Raw genomic sequence first — 15,402 nt, 5'->3', positions numbered from 1 at the left:
AACTTCTGACTAGATAGTTAGATACTTATGGTTTGAGATCGTATATGCCTCATTCTTCTTCTGTGTCTTTCACAAGCAAAAAGTCAGTGCTCAATAAATATTTATTTGGTTTGACAGACACCTGCCGACTATCTTTCAGGTATAGTTATATCCTTAGTCCCACAGGATGTTATGACTACCTTTATTTGATTCTGGAGAAATTGAATCAATCCAAAGCCTCAATGTTTCATTTTATTGTGGGGATTGGTATTCCGGTCAAAATTGTTTGGAATTTTGGAATTTGAAAGGATGGAAAGATCACTGTTATCTTGAGTAAGAGGATGTAGAATCAAATGCTAGCTGTGGCCTATCTATAACCTGTATAACTTTGGGTAAGTCACTGGGCTTCAGTTTCCTTATCCATAAAATTAGCAGATTGGACTAGCTAGCCTCTGAACTCCAATGCAGTAGTAGATATTCCCATGATTTTTTGTGGCTCACTTTATTCATTTACAAAATGACATTTGGACTAAACAATTTCTAAGATTTCTTCCAGCTCTAAACCTATGATTCTGTCACTATAAAGAACATTCATCACTACTAAAAATTTTTTTTAAAGTTGTCATAAAATAACTTTCAATTATTCCAAATGGATTTGCTCTAGTATAGTCTCATTGTCCTGCCTGACTCTTCATGACTCCATTTGGGGTTTTCTGGGCAGACATACTGGAGTAGTTTGTTATTTCCTTTTCTAGTTCATTTTACAATTGAGGAAACTGAGGCAAGCAGGATTAAGTGATTTGCCCAGGATTATACAGCTAGATCACACAGTCTGAGGCTGGATTTTAACTCATGGAGAGGGCCCTAGTCTATCCTTATATAGAAATTATCTAAGTCATATACAAATGCTAACAAATACAGCTTTGGATGCTTGGCCTATGAGCCCATTTGGTGAACCGAAATGAGACAATAATCTCCTTTCAACGGAGCTTATATGAAGTGATAAATCTCTCATATGGGGAGTCAGGGATTTTCTAGCATTCAGCCTTCCACCCGCAACAGACATGTCTGGAGACCCTTGAGAAAACAATTTCCTATAGAAACATCCTTGTCTCCACACCCTGTAAATCACTGAACCTAAGATCTGAAGCTCGATGAGTTGTAGATTATTCTTTGCTACTATGCTATATTCCCATTTCAGTCCTCCTTGAACTGCCTGCCATGGTTCCAAATAAATGAGTTGTGACTCCTCAGTTGGACACCCTAAATATGTAGTATAAATAAAAGCTAATCAACACCTTTTCATACCAGTGAGAAAGGTTGCTGTGAGACAAGAAAAAGGTATACTCCCTGCTCTGCTGTGATATATGCTGTGGCTTACAGAGGAGAGACTATTTCTTGAAGTTTATAGCAATTTTTGAAAGCTTTTGGCATAATACTGTATATAATCTATTACAAAATAGAGGATGATAAGATTCCCTGAGTGCAGGGGCATTGCTGAACATCGATCATTTCATTCATTTTATGCAAAAAAAGAAATAACCTTCATTACTGCAGGAAAGAGTCAAAGGGGATGGTAGAAAGCATTGCATTTTCTAGAATATTTGCAGATTCTAAGTATTCTTAATCTTATCAAGGTGGCCTTTCTGATGTTTCGGCTTCTGTGGCTGCTCCTTAAACAACAAAGATATAATCTTATAAAAAGATATTATTTCTTTCTATTTGAAAGTGAATATACTGCTGGGTCATGTATTGTAGGAGTGTGAAATAAAGCCATTTTTTCCCCTAGGGAAGCATAAATATACTATGTTATAGAGATAGTTGTCATCAAGGTCTTTTGTAGAATCCTTAGCACTGGAAAAAACAGGTTCTGTCTCCCTTTCTGTCTCTCTGTCTCTCTCTTCCAGATGTCTGGCTTCGCTGTGTATGAAACTTCCACTGAGAAAACCTTTTCTACCAATGAAGATCAAATATTCTGCAATTGATAATCTTCTTCAAGAGTGATCTGAGGTAATGGAAGGTTCAGTGACTCACAGCCAGTATGTTTCAGAAGAGAGGTTTAAATCTTAAGGCATCATGACTACAAAGCCAATTCTCTATCCCTTTATCCAAAATATTATGCTGTATCTTTCTACAAATGCAAATTAAATAATGCTAATGATAATGACAACATAATTACTCATATTTATATAGAGCTTTCAAATTTTCAAAGGGCTTTACATACACGTTCTAATTTGATTCTTACAACCAACCTGTAAGATATCTGCTATTTTTATCCATACTTTTTACAAATGAGGAAAGATTCAGTGATTCCCAAGGGCCACACAAATAAGTACAATATAGAGTCAAAAAGTAGTTTTGACCGAAAGACACACTTTGATTATTTGGAGATTTCTGTGTGTATGTACAGTTGTGCCCCCGTATATGTGTTTATGTGTGGTTTTTCCCCCTTCAAATTCCCATAGTTGTTCAATTACTTTTACATAGGTAGACATTGATTAAATGAAATGCCCCAATACCAGCCTATGTCTGCATGTAGACAAAAAAAAAAAAAGATATTTATAATTTAATTAAGAAAAAAAAAGGAAAATATTCCTGAAAAGAAGTTTTCCAATTGGCTATTCCCTATAGTGTTTTGAGGAATAAACCAACAAGTACTATAATTTACAAGAAAAATTTAACTTAAAAAACAGAATATATGGGACAGCTAGTGGTGTTAGTGCATAGAGCACTATCCCTGAAGTCAGAAGGACCTGAGACACTTAACACTTAACCCCAAATGCCTCAGGGTGAAAAAAAAAAGCATATAAAGTTTGGTTTTAAAATGTCATTTTTGAAAGGCTTTATGGCATTTAAAAGCCATAGTGTTTTTTTTTTTTAAACTATAACCAGTTAACTGGTTAAAAAAAAAAAAAGGAACTTTCTGTTTCCTTAATTTATTTACTTACAACTTTAGATTCAGAATACTTGAAACAATAAAAGCAATAGAAATTGAATTTTTTAGGCAAATCTATCAATAAAAAGTAAAAAAGAGGTAAGAAATATTTCCTTTACCTATTAAAAAAAAACTTAAACCATATTTGGGAATATTAGAAGATATTGACACATTAAAAGAAAATTGTTCCCCTATGTTCCTGAGGAAATTTACTACCCCTAATACAACAGCCATGGCTGAGGTAGGAAAGGTTAACTGAAGATGAACAATCTCCTTATGCTACATACTGACAACAACCTAAGTGACTAGGAGGTAGCTTTGTAAAATAAAGAGAAATGGCCTAGTAATAACCTACTGGGTTTTCCAGTAGGAGACTTATTGATAGTGAAACCCACTCTATAAATATGAGCTCTTGGCTTTGAAGTAGGCTACATAAGAAGTATAACACCTGTGACCAGGATGTAAAATGAAAAGTACTACCCACTTCAATTGCTTATCTAAAGATTGAAAACTTTCTGCTTTTTCAAAAGGAAAAGAAAAACATTAACACCATCTTAGGTATGACTGGCCAATTTAATTAGTAGTCATGGGTCTACCTATTCAATAACAGGAAAGCTCTTCTGCAAATTGTGCACAGCCTTTGACCCAGCAATATCACTGGTAGATCTATATTCCAAAGACATCCCAAAAAAGTTGCATAGGTGGGGAGAAGACCTATTTATACAAAATATTTTTAGTAGCTCTTTTTGTGGTGACTAAGAACTGGAAATCAAAGGGACGTCCACCAATTGAGGAAAGGTTAAACGAGCTGGGATACATGATTATAGCGCAATATTATTGTGCTATAAGAAATGACAAGTAGATTGATTTCAGAAAACCTTAGAAAGATGTATATGAACTGAAGCACAATGAAGTGAACAGAAGCAAGAGAATGTTGTATCAGCCAAATAATGATCTAAAACAAACTCAAAGGACTAATAATAAAGCATATTATTTACCTCCAAAGAAAGAACTGATATTATTTTAGTACAAACTGAAACATGCCATTTTTCATTTTCTTTCATTCTTTTCTTTTGTTTTCTTAAACAAAATGACTAAGATAAAATAGTTTACATAATTGCACCTATATAATCTATAGCTAATTGCTTATAGGGATATGGGGAGGAAGAAAGGGAGAGATATAATTTGGAACTCAAAACTTTAAATAAAAATGTTTGTTTGCTTTTTTTTTTTTTAATTGAGATGGAGGAAACTTCCTCTGTATCCAAGATGTTGCAGAAACAACTCTCAGTTTATAGTTTCCCTAGGATTCATTAAATTAATTTTGAATTTGAAAACAAATTCAAAACTCAAGAAACCAAGAGACAGAGGCAAGAATTATTAGTTCAGAACTATATCATTCCATTCACAATATAGACTGAACATTTAAAATATGTGCTACTGAACATTATGGGGATATTGAGACCTGACTAGAAATATCAGTGCAGTTAACATACAGGTCTACTAATACATGTCAATAATGGCACCATGGTATGATAACAAAGGCTTTACTTTATATATTTTTCAATATCAGCATAAGGCTTTGGTGTCTATTGAGCTGTGATACTGGCTTTAATCAAGGAAGATAAGACTCTTCACACTAAAAGCTTCAACCTCTTATTCTGCTTCTGAGAGGATCCTTGCTTTTCCTACAAGAGCTAGGATTCTGAGAAGAATTTGCTTCCCAAATGAAAGGAGGGGTGAGATTGTTAGACTGTTTTTATTCAAGAAACATATGCTGTGATGTTTTATTTCTTTGATCTTCAGTTCTTTGTTGATGAAATGTTTTGCTATTGTAATGTTTTCCTTTCAATGGATCTATTAGTGCAGTAAGCAAATAGAAGGTTAGTATTGTTAACTCCAGAAGTCCCAGTTTTCTGCCTAGATAAGGGCAGAATAAGCCAGACAATGGATTCACAATCGAGAATTTCCCATGAGTTTCAACAATTAATCAATATAATCAATCTGATTATATATACATATATAAAGTCAATTGCAAAAATGGTTGCAATTATTATTTTTTATCTATAATTTCTGGGTATTATTTCAGCATACAATTTTTACTATAATACTTTTGAAATAATTTGATTAATGTATTTTAAGAAGAATTTCATTAGGGTAGATATTCATTTCTCTGGAACAGATCGATGAATTCTTTATGAATTGATGGATAGTTTTCAATAATATGGATTAAAAAAAGCAATCCAATTTTTAAAACTAATTTTTTTCCAATTAACAAAAATACATTGTGTCTAAAACAAATAGAAACAGTCAAGCAAAGCAAATTTTCTCACTGGCCACATCCCAAACAACAGATATATTATTCTATACTCTGCCTTCATTATCTTACTGTCAGGAGGGAGGTAATATATTTTATTATTGGTCCTCTGGAATCATGATTGGTCACTGAGATGATAATAGTTCTTAAACTGCTCTTTTTACAATGCTGCTATTATCATATAAATTGTTCTTCTCACTCCACTTTGTATCAGTTTAAGTATTCTGAGGATTCTCTGAAACTGTCCCTTTCAACATTTCTTACAGGACAAAAAATAATATTCTATTACATTAATAGATTAATTTGTTCAGTTATTTCCCAACTGATGGGTATTATTTTAGTTTCTAGTTCTTTAACATGACAAAAAAAATTACAAATATTGTTATTTGTCCTTTCCCTCTTTCATTCCTCTGAATTTAACTAGGCTAGTACAGTATTGCAAAATAGAAAAAAACACTGCTTGGTCATAAGTGAAGATTTTAGACTAGAACAGTCTTTAAAATTCAAAATTTTATGAAGAGGTGGAGCATAATCAAATAGATAAGTACTGACCCACTTAACACCATACCAGCAAAATAGAGACATCAGTTTATTTTTTTTTAATTTTCAAAATTGTAAAAACTACAACCATTAACCCAAATGACAAGTCTGTATTGAACTGGACCTGTGATATCATTGGTATAAATTTCATTCAAATACATACTTTTTGAATAATGAAATTTTGAAAAATAAAAATGATCATATTTAATTCCACATTCCAGGGACTTGGGGAGGTATAAACATATGAAATTGCCTGTAGCTCAGATAGGTTGTGAATCACCAATGGTCATAGTTTATAAGTAATAACAGTGGCATTTGAACTTATATCATCCTGCTATCAGATATAGTAGACTTCACTTAAAAAACACTGCTGTATATAAACTCATAAGGTCCAAAACTAATCTAAAGTGGAAGTATCAAACATGAGGCTCCTGGCTATGTGTGGCTCACAACAATTTTGAGTGCAGATTAAAATATAATTCAAATAAGAATATAATAGTACATTCACTGGTCTAGACCATCTATCATTTATATGAAAGAAAGAAACTGGGGCAGCAAGGTGGTGCGTAGATAGAACACCAGTCAGGAGAACCTGAGTTCAAATCTGCTCTCAGACACTTAACACTTATTGGCTGTGTGACTCCGGGCAAGTCACTTAACAGAAGAACAAGAAGAAAGAAGAAGAAGAAGAAGAAGAAGAAAAAAAAAGAAGAAGAGAGGAAAGAAACCCTTATAATACTTGTCAGATGAAATGTGAAAGTCTCAGAGTACCTGTTTAAATGGGAAGAAAGAAGAAGAAGAAGAAGAAGAAGAAGGAGAAGGAAAAGGAGAAGGAGGAGGAGGAGGAGGAAGAAGAAGAAAGAAGAAGAAAAAAGAAGAAGAAGAAAAAAGAAAAAAGAAAAAGGAAGAAGAAAAGAGAGGAAAGAAACCCTTATAATACCTGTCAGATGAAATGTGAAAGTTTCAGAGTACCTGTTTAAATGGGAAGAAAGAAGAAGAAGGAGGAGGAGGAGGAAGAAGAGGAGGAGGAGGAGGAAGAAGAGGAGGAAGAGGAGGAAGAAGAGGAGGAGAGGAGGAAGAAGAGGAGGAGAGGAGGAAGAAGAAGAAGAGAGGAGGAGGAGGAAGAAGAAGAGGAGGAGGAGGAGGAGAAGAAGAGGAGGAGGAGAGGAAGAAGAAGAGGAGAGGAGGAAGAAAAAGAGGAAGAGGAAGAGGAGGAAGAGGAGGAGGAGTAGGAAGAGAAGAAGAGAAGAAGAGGAGGAGGAGGAGGAAGAAGAAGAGGAGGAGGAGGAGGAAGAAGAAGAGGAGGAGGAGGAGGAAGAAGAAGAGGAGGAGGAGGAGGAAGAAGAAGAGAAGAGGAGGAGGAGTAGGAAGAGAAGAAGAAGAAGAAGAAGAAGAAGAAGAAGAAGAAGAGAGGAAAGAAACCCTTAAAATACCTGTTAGATGAAATATGAAAGTCTCAAAGTACCTGTTTAAATGAGAAGAAGGAGGAGGAGGAGGAGGAGGAGGAAGAGGAAGAAGAAGAGGAAGAAGAAGAGAAAGAAAGAAAGAAGAAGAAGAAGAAAGGAAAGAAACCCTTATAATACCTGTCAGATGAAATATGAAAGTCTCAGAGTACTTGTTTAAATGGGAAAGACAAAAAAAAATTCCTTAACTGAGATGAATCATCAGGGTTCTTGGAATTCCAGAACAAAAGTGAAATAATTTTGACCTTTTGTTTTAGATTCACTTTCACTACACTGGAAAATATTAATTGGGTATGACAGTGTCATGTTTTCACTTGTTGATCAAAGATTTTTTATTTTTTCAAAGTTTAAGGAGTGTGTGTATGTGGTGGAGGAACAAAGAATCTATGCTGGAGATTAGAAAGCTATGTTAGGGTAATAAGCATATCCACTCTCAGACAATTAGTGCAGCCCAATTACATTTTCATTTGTCTTTGGAAGTTTTTGTTAAATTAAAACAGTAATCAAGTGAGTCATTCTTGGGAGATTTTCTAGGAATGCATGCAGCCAAGCTTAGATTTTCTTTTAGTACAACACTTGTCTTAATTAAATATGACTCACTAAAAAAAAAAAAATAGAGAAAATAATAGCAGTTTGCAGCATTTTATTATTTATAAAACACGTCTCCCCACAACAGGGAGTTGAACTAAATATTATCTGCAGTTTATAAAATTCATGCTATTTAAATTAAGAACATAAAAAGAAAACTTCAAAGCAGTAAGCTCTACAGTGATTAGACACACAGAGCTCTGTTGGTGTGAACAATTTCTTTTTCTAGTAAATTTTTTGAGGCTGTCAAGATGTTGAGAATAGCCAAAAATGGATGGACAAATATCATTACAGTCTGCAAATGAATAATAGCTAAAAGTAGCTTGCTTTTCTATGTAACAATTAGCATCAGAAGACAAAGTCCTATTAAATAATACCTGAAAAATCCTTTGTTACTTCTGATTTAAAAAAAAAATTAAATGTCATAAAGCATCTTCTTAAAATACTTGATATATGTGATATACCTGGAGTGATTACAGTATACTTCTTAAAGTACACATAGGTGTAAATAACTGTTGAATGAAGTATGCCCTGCATCTAGTAAGAGAAAAAACAATGGTAAAATGATAAGAATTGTGGGCCCAAGCCTTGGTTTTGAGAATGGTGTAAAGAGGGAATGCCTATCTCTAAGGGCATAAGTAATATGTAAGAAATTGTCTGTTTCAGTAAAATGTTGAATGGGAGCCATTCTTGACATTTATTGGAAGAATCAGGAAAATGTGAATTTAAGTCCTGTTTCCCAGGCTACTCTTTCAGACTGTAAATTGTAGGATAGCTTCCAATATGCACTGGCAGAAGGATCCTCTCAGTTGAGGTTTCCTATACCAATGAAATCACAGGTCTGAACAAACAAGGCATTCCTGAAAACTAATTTCATGGTGATTACATATTTGCATTAGCCACTAAATCTATAAAATATTTTAAATCTAATATTGTTAATGTTCATTAATTTTGTAAAAAAAAAAAAAACCCAAATATTTGTTTTTGTCTTATTTTTTTCCCTTTTGATCTGATTTTTCTTGCATAGCATTATGAATATGAAATTGTGTTTAGAAGAATTACACATGTTGCTTTTTTGGGGAGGGGATAGGGAGGAAGAGAGGGAGAAAAATGTGGAACACAAAGTTTTGTAAAGGTGAATGTTGCATATATTTGGAAAAATAAAATACTATTAAAAATTTTTTTAAAAGATTAATTTGTCTAGAAAAACAAACAAACTAGATTATTATTTCTAGAAATCACTGAAATTTAGAAAAATTAGATATTTCAAATAGCGTTCTGATCATTGAGAGGTTATAATCATCTTTATGGATATCAGCATAAAAGTGGAAAAGGCATGCCATGAAATCCCTTAACTCAGTGTATAATTGAGGACCATTCCCTGGCTAGCAATGAGCTTAATGACTTGGAGCCAATATTTGGTACTAGAATAATAATTCATCTATTAGTAGAAGGTTTTTTTTTTAGAAATTTCTACTCATATGGTACCTGAAATATTAATAACTTTCTAATATTTGTAAACACTTAGGAAACTGACACATAATAGGTATTTTATAAATGCTTATTATCTTTCTACACATACCCCCGCCCTCCCCATCCCTATGAGTTATGAGTTTCAAGGTAAACTATTTTAGACATGATATTGGGTACTCAGGAAGCATTCAGATTCTATATTGGATCAATATGCTTCTGGTAGGTTTGGCATTGGAATAATAATTATACCCATTTTATTATTTTCCTTTCCACTTCTAAAATGAAACTATACCCATTCTATACCCATTAATGAAACTTAAGCAGGAAATTTCTCCTAGAATCACTGAGATCCCATCTTTTTCTAATTTTATATTTGAGTTCATAGAATCCTAGATTTGGAAATGAAAGGGACTTTGAAGTATCTATCTCTCATCCCCTCATTTTACAAAGGTAAGGGAGATGATTAACCCAAGATGTGTGTGTGTGTGTGTGTGTGTGTGTGTGTGTGTGTGTGAGAGAGAGAGAGAGAGAGAGAGAGAGAGAGAGAGAGAGAGAGAGAGAGAGAGAGAGAGAAAATCTGAGAGAAAATCTGAGAGAAAATAAGAGCAAGGTCTTCCTGACTCTAGTCCAAAGCTCTATTCCCTGTACCATACTGAGTTTGTATGCCTGCCTTGGAATCCTCTCATGAGATACTTATCCAAAAAAGTAGTTTCCAAGGAATATTGATATGAAGGAAAAAGTATTTACAATCATTGAACTTCTATTTGATAGCCAGGTGTGTTCCTCATTAACTGTCTAGCACAGGATAAACAATTTCAACAATTTGTTTCTCAGTTTTATTCAAATTTAAAAGAAGAGGGTTGGGTTATGAGTTCTAAGGATTTTTCTAGCTCTAAATCTATGATCCTATGAAAGTGGGAGCCTTTTGTTAGAGGTCTTACTAGTTCATATTTACTTATGGGTATGAAAAGTCACTAGAACTGGCTTCATTTGGTTAAGATTCTTAGTGGAGTAGTGAAGAATGGTATCAGACAAGGCAGTCTCAGGACTTAGCAAAAATCATGGCTCTAAACCTCCCATTTGCACTTTCACATGATGACATGAATTCAGTATACTCACCTACAAATATGATATTTCTTTACCCCAAGTCAATAAGGTAAGTACTTTAGTTTTTCAGCCATGTGATTTCCTTGAGATATCCCTACTATTCTCTTTTATCCAGTTTTTCATTATAAATGAAATTTGTAAATCTAGGTAGTGACTAGCCAGAGTGAGGGCTCTATGTCTACTCTGTTCCATGTGTGTATAATGTGGAATAGAATTAATCAATCAACATCTATTAAATGTTTACTATATGTCAGCTATTGTGCCAAATACTGATATAAATTTGGGGAAGTAGTAGGAACTACTCAGCATTCTTTAATATATACTGTATGCTTTCTTTCTCTTTCTTTTTGTTCATGTTATTCCCTATACCTGAAATGATATAATCTCTTTATTCACAAAAGAACTTACTGACTTCTTAGCTATCTTCAAAATATTAAATCAATCCCTTACTTAATAATCACTCTTCTGCCCTCAAAACTCATAGAATATGTTATTCCTTTCTTATCTGCTTACATATTGTTTTCTATTAAATTTACTTATAGATTATCAGAAGTATCATGGTAAATGTGGACAGAGAGCTGGTCTTGGCTTAAGAAGATCTGGGTATTAATTTTTGCCTCTAACATATCGATGGGTCTATGGCCTTGGACAAGCCATTTAACTTTTTGATATTCTGGGCTCCTAAGACTAGCAATTAAGTGGTAATAACACTACTAAGCAGAGATGGTCCTGAACTACATTGGTAAATGGAATTTGCTCACCAGGAATTTCCTTTAACAGTGAAATTAAGAGGTTCAGCCCCTATCTCCTTTCCTAAAGATAATGGTATTTAAGCAATGTGAATGTAGTTATTTGCCACCATATATTTGATAAATCAAAGAAATATGTATAATGGCCTTTTTTTGACAAATAGATGGAGAGACTTAAATGGTCTTGTTATATCACCAACATGACCATAAATTCCAGTGATAATGTTTTATCTTAACTTCCTAATTCTCCCAGAAGATAAAAATGCTCCGCAGAGAACAAGCACACAATGGAGTTATTTTTAGATAGATACTCACTGAAAACAAAGAACATGCTTCCTAGCAATTTGTATTATTAACAATATGATTGGTACTTTCTCTTCCAGTCTTTTCTTGAATATTCTTCATTACCAATCTTTCCTTTTCCTCCACCCAGTCACACTCCAACATTTCTTTGATTCTTTAATATTTCATTACATATTAGCACTATGGCTAATAATGAGTGATCCTTTGCTTTTGTTATGTGAATAATCTACTTCTTGCTCTGTTCATCTATGTCCTAGATGATTTCTTTTTTACCTTTTCTAAAAAGTAAATTATTTTTGACAATTGAGTGTTGTCTAGTTTTTGTCCAGCATACAGATCTAAATTGGCCTTTGGATGACCTTGCATTTTGCTTCTTTGGAGATGCGGAATTCCATACTGTTCAAGTAACAACATCATTGGAAAATATTAATCCTAGGAGAATGCTAGCATTGAAGTTATGCCTCTAACAACTTCATAGTTAGTCTGCACTTACTTATCTGAATATATGTGATTTTCCCACCACACAGTAAAATGTATATCCTTGAAGGAAGGGATTTTTTCATCAAGTAATCATCAATAATTTATTCAGCAACCTACTTTAATACCCTCAATATAAGGTATTATTTTAATATCCCAGTCCAAACTACATTTCTTCCATTTAATTCTGGGCCATGTCCACTGTTACTGGATCATAGATTTAAATCTGGAAGGGACCCTAGAAACTCTTGAGTCTATCTTTTGACAGCTGAGGAAGCTGAGGTACAAAAAGGTCAATGACTTTGAACTCGTATACCAGATACCAGAAGCAAGAGTTTAGAACTCAAAAGTCAGCTTCTTGCCACTGCCCCACACTGTCCCCTGGTGTTTTGACAGATAAGATTAAATGCTTTTAATAGCTAAATAGTATGAAAAAATATTTTTAATATATCAAGAAAAAATAAATAAAATGTATTTGGCTATCAAGACAATTTCTTGGAGGAAGAATCCTCTAGTATATGGATAATATATAATTATAGAAATAGAATTTCATATTAGAGTAATTAGGAGCTTACTACTGACACACACACATCTCCTCCTCTTAGACCTCAAGAGTCACAAATTCCTGATTCTTCAACGAGATTTAGACAAGAGCATTTTGGTTGTGCTTTCAATTAGCTTAATTCTGTGAGATGCTTTAAGAACTGTCTTAGAATGAATAATAATAATGGTATCTGAAGACTGTATCACTATAAGGAAAAATACTATGTGAAACATCTTATGACCAGAGATGGAAATGTAAAAACAAAACTGGTCTGGCTATTTTAACTTACCACAAAAAAGGACATTGTGTTCATCATTGTGTTTAGTATGCTATCTAAATTTCTTTTAAGGCATTCCAAGCTGTTGGAGGTTTAAGTTATGTAAAGGAAAAAAGCCAAATACCATTTTTCCATTTTATTTAATTAAAAACTTCAGAAAGGAAATCTTTTGTGTGTCTGTTTTGGATAATTTCCAAATGTGATTTCCTCTCTTGATTGAGATTTTGGTATTTCTACCTAGCCAAAATCTTTTTTTTTTCCTTTCTCTGTTTTATTCCTTCCTTTTCTCCCTTTCTCTCTTCCTCCCTCCCATCTGTCTCTGTCTCTCCCATTGTCCCTTCTCCCTCTCCTTCTCTTCCTCTTTCTCTCTCTCTCTCAGCTAACAAAATTATGTTGTGCTGAATATGAGAAAGCCCCTTACTGTAAAAAAAACAATTGAAATACAACTACAACAATATGTCCTGTCCCCCTATTCTCTTCAGAACTTTACAATATGTTCTCTGTACATATGTACAGAAAATATGAGTTTCTCTAGAATTATCTATAAACTGGGAGAAGAATTTGATATTATGCCTAATTCAATCATTTCAGATAAGGCTATTAATCTTTTTCAAACCTTTGAAATGAAATTTTGGAGTTCTGCAAGAAAGCAATTAGATTCTTTTCCTTACTTCTAGGAATGTTGTGAAGTTCAAATAAGATAATGGATATAAAGCAAACTTTAATATATAAATGAGAGACATCTAGCTAGCTAGCTATCACTAGCTTATAGTCACCAGGCCTCCAGTCTAGTCATATCTTGCTTCTCTAAGCCTTCCATTTACTGCATATCTGTGAAGTTCAGAGAGTATTTACATAGTAAAGCAGGGATGTTTTAGTAAATATTTAATAATCCAATGGGAGAAGAGGAATATAGGTAGTCACACTTTTAACTTTAGCATGCATTAACAATTTCTTAAGGGTAGACAATCAACTAAATAATAAATTAAGCCGTGATCTATATTACTATGATCTCTGAGGTATAAACATTCAAACTAAATTTAACAATGGATTTTTTAAAGCAGGTTAGAGCTGGGTCCAGCATACTCATGCTTAGTTCCCATTTGCTTTCCAATCATTTTCTCTAATTACTCTCTTTACAAACTCTGTTTTGGTTTAATTTTCATGCTAGTTGTTCTTTATATGCAAGATTCCATCTCTCCTGTCTTCATACCTTTGGATATGGTTACCTATATTTGTGATGTACTATATTCTTCATATGTGCCTCTTGGAAAACCCCACTTCCTTCATAGTACAGTTTAGAGTTTCTTTTCTACACAACCTCTTTCTTGATCTCCCTATTTGTTTGTTTTCACTGACTCAAAATGAATTTGTACAACTGTAAAAGGACAAAGAAGTTTATGGGAATTAACTTATCCCAGCTTTCCTGATATAACATGTCAACTAAGGGCATTGAAAATTACAGTCAAAATTCCAATAGTGATGGAAAGTGCCGTCTGCAACTAAAGACAGAACTATGAAGACTGAATGGGGATCAAGGCACAATATTTTCACCATTTGTTTTTTGCTTGCTTTTTGCTTTTCCATATGTATTTTCCCTTTTATCTTATTTTTCTTGCATAGCATGACAAATATGGAAATACGTTTAGAAGAATTGCATGTTTAACCTATACTGGATTACTTACTATCGTGGGGAAAGAGGGGAGAAGGACAGAGAGAGAAAATTTGGAACACAACATTTTGCAAAGATGAATGTTGAAAACTATCTTTGCATGTATAGGAAGAATAAAATACTATTTAAAAAAAAGAAAAGAAAAATCCCACCTAAATGGAATCTAGACATCCCAGACTTTGTGGGTTTTTAAGACTCTATCACTAAAGCATGATGACCAGAATGAATTTCAGATGGAGAAGCCATCCACAGAGAAGCTAAGTGCTACTGTATCTATCCTTGTTGCATATTCTTGCTATTAGAGCAAAGTAAACCTCCCTTAGTTAAGTGTTCAGTGACTTGTGAGTTTGTTTTGTCCTAATTACAAACTTGAGCTAGGAGAATGCTAGCATTGAGCTCATGCTTCCAATAACTTCATAGTTAGTCTATATTTACTTATTTGCATACATGTGATCTTTTCTTCCCAACATTTAGTAAAATGTGTGTTGCTTGAGGAAAGGGATTATTTTATCAGTCAACAAGAATTGATTCAGCAACCTATTTTAAGTACCATGAACAAGTACCATGTACCAATATACAACATGCATAAGGTGCTGGGGATACAGGTACAATGAATGAGATAATCCTGACTTCAAAGGACCTTACAATCTAATAGAGGAGATAACTAATTATGAGTATATGAAGAATATGTATGTATATATATATATATAAAGAATAATAATACAAATATCTTAAAAGTGGTGAAATTCAAGGTAGTTTAGGAGGGAGGGCACCAGCAATTAGAAGGTTGAGAAAAAGTTTCATATGCAAGATATCTCTTAGGTCAGTTTCCTTATCCATATCAGGGACTTATAAATGTTTATAATGTTAGTTATAATTGACAGTCTGAACCAATCATTCTCATTAAGAGAATTCAGATGTAAAGACTTAAACGAACAGTTAATGGGGTAGCTAGGTAGTGCAGTGGATAGAGTACCA

General features: G+C 33.6%; 1 protein-coding gene across 6 annotated transcripts in view; it reads right to left on the bottom strand.

The window, feature by feature from the left end:
* Positions 1 to 15,402, bottom strand: part of PRKD1 (protein kinase D1) — a 407,876-nt gene that overhangs the window by 102,041 nt on the left and 290,433 nt on the right. The window lies entirely within an intron of this gene.

Source organism: Antechinus flavipes, chromosome 2, assembly GCF_016432865.1.
Source record: "Antechinus flavipes isolate AdamAnt ecotype Samford, QLD, Australia chromosome 2, AdamAnt_v2, whole genome shotgun sequence".
NCBI lineage: Eukaryota > Metazoa > Chordata > Mammalia > Dasyuromorphia > Dasyuridae > Antechinus > Antechinus flavipes.
The sequence above is the reverse complement of the archived record's forward strand: the minus strand, read 5'-3'. Positions and strand labels throughout refer to the sequence as shown.